Here is a 7,244-nt window from a genome sequence, read left to right as displayed (position 1 = left end):
GGCCTGGGTTCTAATCCCGGCTCTGCCACTTGTCTGCCGGTCACTTCACTTCTCTGGGCCTCAGTTGCCTCATCTGTAAAATGGGGATGAAGAGGGTCAGCCCCATGCCGGACAGGGACTGTAGCCAACCTGATTATGTTGCATCTACTCCAGTGCTCAGAACAGTGTCTGGTCCGTAGTAAGTGCTTAACAAATACCATAAAAGGTGTGTGTGGGAGGACTAGCCCTGGTTTTAAACTCTCCTCCTCCTTCTCTTTCCGTCGCGGGTGGGGCCCAGCGTCAATGAAACATAAGGTCGGTCGGTCAGTCAATCGGTTGTATTTATTGAGCGCTTACTGTGTGCACAGCACCGTACTAAGAGCTTTGGAGAGTACAATAATGCCATAATGATGGCATTTGTTAAGTGCTTACGCTGTGCAACGCACTGTTCTAAGCGCTGGGGAGAATACCGGGTGATCAAGTTGTCCCACGTGGGGCTCCCAGTCTTCACCCCCATTTTACAGATGAGGTCACTGAGGCCCAGAGAAGTGAAGTGACCTGCCCAAGGCCACACAGCAGACAAGCGGCAGAGTCGGGATTAGAACTCATGACCTTCTGACTCCCAGGCCCGTGCTCTAGCCACTACATACATATCTGTACTTTTAATTTTTATTAACGTCCGTTTCCCCCTCTGAACTGTGAGCTCGTTGTGGGCAGGGATCACCTCTTTTTTTTTCCACTCCGTTGCCCTTCCCAAGCGCTTAGTACAGTGCTCTGCACACAGTAAGCTCAATAAATAGGATTGAATGCATGACTAAGCTCATTAGAGAAGCGGCGTGGCTCTTGGAAATAGCCCGGGCTTGGGAGCCAGAGGTCATGGGTTCGAATTCCGACCCTGCCACTTGGCAGCTGTGACCCGTCCCGCTCTTCGATTGGTCCGCGCCTAAGCCCCGCCCCTCTCTCGCCCCACTCCTTGGTCGGCTCCGCCCCCTTCCCGTCCCGCTCTCCGATTGGCTCCACCCCTCCGTCGATGCCCCGCCCCTCCCGTCCCACTCCTCGATTGGCCCGTCCCTCTCTAGGCTCCGCCCATCTCTAGGCCCCGCCCATTTACCGACAAGCTCCCCAATTGGCTCCGCCCCCTCCCTTCCCGCCCCTCTATTGGTCCGTCTCTCTAGGCCCCGCCCCCTTATCGACAGCTCCCCATTTGGCTCCGCCCCTCTCCCCAATTGGCCCCGTCCCTCTAGGCCCATCTTGCAGCCACGCCCCTCTCACGAAGCCCCGCCCCGATCGGCTCCGCCCCTTCCCGCCCCGCCCCCATTGGCTCCGCCCTTCCATTGAGGCCCCGCCCCCTCCCGTCCCACTCCTCGATCGGCCCGTCCCTCCCTAGGCCCCGCCCCTCCATAGGCCCCGCCCATTCGCCCACCAGCTTCCCATTGGGCTCCGCCCCCCCCCCGTCCGGCGCCTCGATTGATCCGCCCCTCTCCAGGCCCCGCCCCTCTCCCAACGAGCTCCCCGATTGGCTCCGCCCCTGCCCGCCCGGCTCCCCGATTGGCTCCTCCCCTCTTCGGGCCCCGCCCCCTCGTGCAGCCCCGCCCCTCTCCCATCCCATTCCCTGATTGGCCCCGCCCCTCTCCCGTCCCGCTCCCCGATTGGCTCCGCCCCTTCCCTCCCGGCTCCCGGATTGGCTCCTTCCCTCTTCGGGCCCCGCCCCCTCGTGCAGCCCCGCCCCTCTCTGGGCCCCGCCCCCTCTGGCAGCCCCGCCCCTCTCCCGACGAGCTCCCCGATTGGCTCCGCCCCTTCCCTCCCGGCTCCCCGATTGGCTCCTTCCCTCTTCGGGCCCCGCCCCCTCGTGCAGCCCCGCCCCTCTCTGGGCCCCGCCCTCTCTGGGCCCCGCCCTCTCTGGCAGCCCCGCCCCTCTCCCATCCCGCTCCCCGATTGGCTCCGCCCCTTCCCTCCCGGCTCCCCGATTGGCTCCTCCCCTCTTCGGGCCCCGCCCCCTCGTGCAGCCCCGCCCCCTCTCCCAATCCCATTCCCTGATTGGCCCCGCCCCTCTCCCGTCCCGCTCCCCGATTGGCTCCGCCCCTTCCCTCCCGGCTCCCCGAGTGGCTCCTCCCCTCTTCGGGCCCCGCCCCCTCGTGCAGCCCCGCCCCCTCTCCCAATCCCATTCCCTGATTGGCCCCGCCCCTCTCCCGTCCCGCTCCCCGATTGGCTCCGCCCCTTCCCTCCCGGCTCCCCGAGTGGCTCCTCCCCTCTTCGGGCCCCGCCCCCTCGTGCAGCCCCGCCCCTCTCCCGACGAGCTCCCGGATTGGCTCCGCCCCTTCCCGCCCCGCTCCCGATTGGCTCCGCCCTTCCATGGAGGCCCCGCCCCTTTCCCCTCCGGCAGCCGGCCGGGCTCCCGCAGAGCCGAGCCGAGCCGAGCCGAGCCGAGCCGAGCCGAGCCGAGCCGAGCGCAGCCGCTTCCCGGGCCGGTCCTTGTCCGGCGGGCGGTGTCGGCGTCCCATGGCCGCTGCACCGGAGCCTCCGTGTCCGCGGGAGCCGGCGGGGACCAGGTAGGGGGTCGCTCCTCCCTCCCTTCGTCCTCCCGTCCGGGGTGGGGGACCCGGCCTTCCCCTCCCCGCACCCTCCTCACCGGGGCTTGCCCCCCGGCGCGGGGAATAATGCTGCTGTGCCCAGCACTGTGCTGAGCGCTGGGAGAGATCCAGGGTCATCGGGTTGGCCCACGTGAGGCTCCCAGTCTTCATCCCCCTTTTAATAATCATAACTTTGGTATTTGCTAAGCGCTTACTCTGTGCCGAGCACTGTCCTAAGCGCTGGGGGAGAGACGAAATAATAATGTTGGTATTTGTTAAGCGCTTACTCTGTGCCGAGCACTGTCCTAAGCGCTGGGGGAGAGACAGGTTAATCAGGTTGTCCCACGTGGGGCTCCCAGTCTTCATCCCCTCTTTAATAATAATAATGATGTTGGTATTGGTTAAGCGCTTACTATGTGCCGAGCACTGTGCTAAGCGCTGGGAGAGATCCAGGGTCATCAGGTTGGCCCACGTGAGGCTCCCAGTCTTCATCCCCCTTTTAATAATAATAACGTTGGTATTTGTTAAGCGCTTACTCTGTGCTGAGCACTGTCCTAAGCGCTGGGGGAGAGACAAAATAATAATGATGTTGGTATTTGTTAAGCGCTTATTCTGTGCAGAGCACTGTCCTAAGCGCTGGGGGAGAGACAAAATAATAATGATGTTGATATTGGTTAAGCGCTTACTATGTGCAGAGCACTGTGCTAAGCGCTGGGAGAGATCCAGGGTCATCAGGTTGTGCCACGTGAGGCTCCCAGTCTTCATCCCCCTTTTAATAATAAAAACGTTGGTATTTGTTAAGCGCTTACTCTGTACTGAGCACTGTCCTAAGCGCTGGGGGAGAGACAAAATAATAATGATGTTGATATTTGTTAAGCGCTTACTATGTGCAGAGCACTGTGCTGGGAGAGATCCAGGGTCATCAGGTTGGCCCACATGAGGCTCCCAGTCTTCATCCCCATTTTAATAATAATAACGTTGGTATTTGTTAAGCGCTTACTCTGTGCTGAGCACTGTCCTAAGCGCTGGGGGAGAGACATAATAATGATGTTGCTATTTGTTAAGCGCTTACTCTGTGCAGAGCGCTGTTCTAAGCGCCGGGGAGATCCAGGGTCATCAGGTTGGTCCACGTGAGGCTCACAGTCTTCATCCCCGTTTTAATGATAATGTTGGTATTGGTTAAGCGCTTACTACGTGCCGAGCACTGTTCTAAGCGCTGGGGGAGATAACAGGGTCATCAGGTTGTCCCACGTGGGGCTCCCAGTCTTCATCCCCTCTTTAATAATAATAATGTTGGGTATTTGTTAAGCGCTTACTATGTGCAGCGCACTGTCCTAAGCGCTGGGGGAGATACAGGGTCATCAGGTTGTCCCACGGGAGGCTCACAGTCTTAATCCCCATTTTACAGATGAAGTAACTGAGACACTGAGAAGTGAAGTGACTTGCCCAAGGTCACACAGATGACCGGGGGGGGGCGGAGTCGGGATTAGAACCCACGACCTCTGACTCCTAAGCCCGGGCTCTTTCCACTGAGCCACGCTGCAGGCTCCTTGCGGCCAGGGCACGTCTCCACCGACTCCGCCGTACTGCACTTAGTCCACTTAGACCAAGCGCTTAGTCCAGCGTTTAGAACAGGGCTTGGCACACAGTAGGCGCTTAACGGATATAATAATAATAATCTTGGTATTTGTTAAGCGCTTACTATGTGCAGAGCACTGTTCTCGGCGCTGGGGTAGACACAGGGGAATCAGGTTGTCCCACGTGGGGCTCGTAGTCTTAATCCCCATTTTACAGATGAGGTCACCGAGGCACAGAGCAGTGAAGTGACTCGCCCACAGTCACCCAGCTGCCAAGTGGCGGAGCCGGGATTCGAACCCATGACCTCTGACTCCCAAGCCCGGGCTCTTTCCGCTGAGCCACGCCGCTTCTCTATCATCATCATCATCATCACACTGCTCTGCAGAATTGAATCTGGTTGTTTTCAGCCCCTCCCGCGGGGGGTTGTCCGGTGCGGAAGGAGACCAGCTGTGAGCGACCCCGAAAACCCCTCGCCCCACACAGTGGACACCTCCGGACGGTCTCGGGGCGCGTCCGGGACTTGCCTCTTTAGCCCGGACCAACGGGGGTGGCTTCTGCACCTCGGGGGAGCCGAGAGCTTTCCCGAATTCGGGAGACGGCCCGGCCCACTCTGCCCTGCCCGCCTCTGGTCGTCGGGGCTCGGGTGTCCGTCCGGCCCGGGGCCTTCTGTGCTAAGGTCCGCTGCGGGAGACACCAGGGGTCCCCGACCTCGCCTCGGTCAGGATGGGAAGCCTGAATCTGGGGGTGGGGTAATTGGGGAGAATAAAGATGGGACCTGGGGCAATGGTAATGGTATTTGTCCAGCGCTTCCTATGCGCCAGGCACTGCACTAAGCGCTGGGGTAGATAGAAGCTGATCGGTTTGCACGCAGCCCCCCCATGGGACGCAGAGCCTTAATCATTTACCGACGGGGTAGCTGAGGCACAGAGAAACTAGGTGACTTGCCCAAGGACCCACGGCAGACAGGTGGCGGAGCCCGGGGAAGCAGCGTGGCTCAGCGGAAAGAGCCCGGGCTTCGGAGTCAGAGGTCACGAGTTCCACTCTCAGCTCGGCCACTTGTCAGCTGGGTGACCGTGGGCGAGTCACTTCACTTCTCTGGGCCTCAGTTCCCTCGTCTGTAAAATGGGGATTAACTGTGAGCCTCACGTGGGACGGCCCGATGACCCCGTATCTCCCCCAGCGCTTAGAACAGTGCTCTGCACCGAGTAAGCGCTCAACAAATGCCAACGTTATTATCATTATTAACTCGGGTCCCCCTGACTTTCGCACCCGCGCTCTATCCACGAGGTCACGCTGGTTCTTTTAGTGCCTTGAGATCCCCCCCCATTCTGGTGGCTACCTTGGACTTGAGTGCGAATCATAAGTTAGCCATCCCTATGCTCAACTGAAGGAGTTTGAGTACCGCAGGACGTGCGTGGGGAATCCGCGCTTGGAGGAGAGAGGGGATTCCAAAAGTGCCAGGTGTTGGCTGGAAGGCGCTGGAGATTTCCCTAGGGAAACGCCTCCCCCCAGATGCTCCTGCCCCCGATTCCAGCCCCGACCTCGGATTTAATCCATCCTTGCAAAGATATTCAGGCGTTTTCCAGCCCAGCCGGTCCCCCCGCCCCGGGAGGTTACCGAGAGTCCGTCGAACGAAATCCCCGATTCCCTACTCTGCTTGCCCAAGGTAGTAGTCGCCCCCCGTGAGTAGGTGAGTCTATTTACAGTCTGGTTGGGCAGCCGATGATGATCATTGGTTTTTGTGGCCGGATGTAGGGCTGGGGTCGGGGGCGTCGTGTTTTCCGTGGGTGGGTTGCTTCGGGTTAAGCCACTTCGGTCAAAAGACGTCCTCAGGATGGCTCTAGGTCAGGATGTGTGCTCGGGGATCCACCTGCCCACACGCTCTTTAATCGGGATTGTGGGCCTGGTCGCAGCGGCGGGTGGGGAGTGGCAGCCACCTGAGGGGAGGCAGTGATTGAGGCAGAAGCCAATCTCTTGGCTTTCAAGAGAGTCCAGCCTAGCCTTGTGCTGAAATTAGGATTGGGATGGAGCTTTTCCTCTCTTTCCCCAACCCAGACTCTATTTTTTTTTTTTGATGCAGCGGCACAGGGAGGGTGAGAGGCTGGGGAACGGGCCCGGGGGTGGGGGGGGGTCGGACGGGAACGGTAAAGGATGGCAGAATCCCAGCCCCGGACCGCCGACTGCCCGATCTCCGGAAAGCCTCAGCACCCTGAATTCTGGTGCCTTTGGGGGTCCCTGGGTTGTGGCCTTAGGTGCTCCAGCTCCGCGGTATGATCATTCTGCTGCCCTGCTGCCCTGTCCTGCCGCGGGCACTTGGCCGTAATAATAGTGGGATTTAAGTGTGCCAAGGACACTACTGAGTGCCCGGGTAGATACAAGTTAATCGAGCCAGATTTGGCACCAAGGTCCCACAAGCAATGATGATAATAATCTTGGTATTTGTTAAGCGCTTACTATGTGCAGAGCACTGTTCTAAGCACTGGGGTAGATACGGGGTAATCAGGTTGTCCCACATGAGGCTCCCTGTTAATCCCCATTTTACAGCTGAGGTAACTGAGGCACAGTGAAGTGACTTGCCCACAGTCACACAGCTGACGAGTGGCAGAGCCGGGAGTCGAACCCGTGACCTCTGACTCCCAAGCCCGGGCTCTTTCCACTGAGCCACGCTGCTGGAGCTAGAGTTAGAACTCGGGTCCTTCTGATGTCTGGACTTGTGCTCTACCCACTGGGCCACACTGGTTCTTTGAGCGCCTTGAGATCCCCCATCCTGGTGGCTATCCTGACCTTGAGGGGGAAGCCGAAGCTTGCCCTCTCTACGCTCAACTCCAGGAGTTTGAAAGAATCTGGAATTTGGGTACTTGAGCGTGCGGGCGGGGAGTCCGTGCGTGGGGCTTCACAGTCCAGTGGGGGAGAATAGGTATTAAATCCCCATTTTACAGATGAGGAAATTGAGGCACGGAGAAGTTCATTCAATAGTATTTATTGAGCGCTTACTATGTGCAGAGCACTGTACTAAGCGCTTGGGATGTACAAATCGGTAACAGATAGTGACAGTCCCTGCCCTTTGACGGGCTTAGAAGTTGCGACTGTTCCAAGGTCATAGAGCAGTAAATGGCC

At 59.1% G+C, this 7,244-nt stretch overlaps 1 protein-coding gene across 1 annotated transcript in view; it reads left to right on the top strand.

Annotated features, from left to right (window-relative positions):
- The first annotated feature begins 2,403 nt into the window (after window positions 1-2,403).
- Window positions 2,404-7,244, top strand: part of PALD1 (phosphatase domain containing paladin 1) — a 119,758-nt gene continuing 114,917 nt past the window's right edge. Inside the window, exon 1 of the mRNA XM_029060453.2 lies at window positions 2,404-2,528. The gene's annotated coding sequence lies outside the window, so the exon portion shown is untranslated. The remainder of the gene's footprint in view (window positions 2,529-7,244) is intronic.

The sequence above is a fragment of the Ornithorhynchus anatinus genome, chromosome 3 (genome assembly GCF_004115215.2).
Source record: "Ornithorhynchus anatinus isolate Pmale09 chromosome 3, mOrnAna1.pri.v4, whole genome shotgun sequence".
In the NCBI taxonomy this organism is placed as follows: domain Eukaryota; kingdom Metazoa; phylum Chordata; class Mammalia; order Monotremata; family Ornithorhynchidae; genus Ornithorhynchus; species Ornithorhynchus anatinus.
This window is presented reverse-complemented; position numbering and strand designations above follow the sequence as displayed.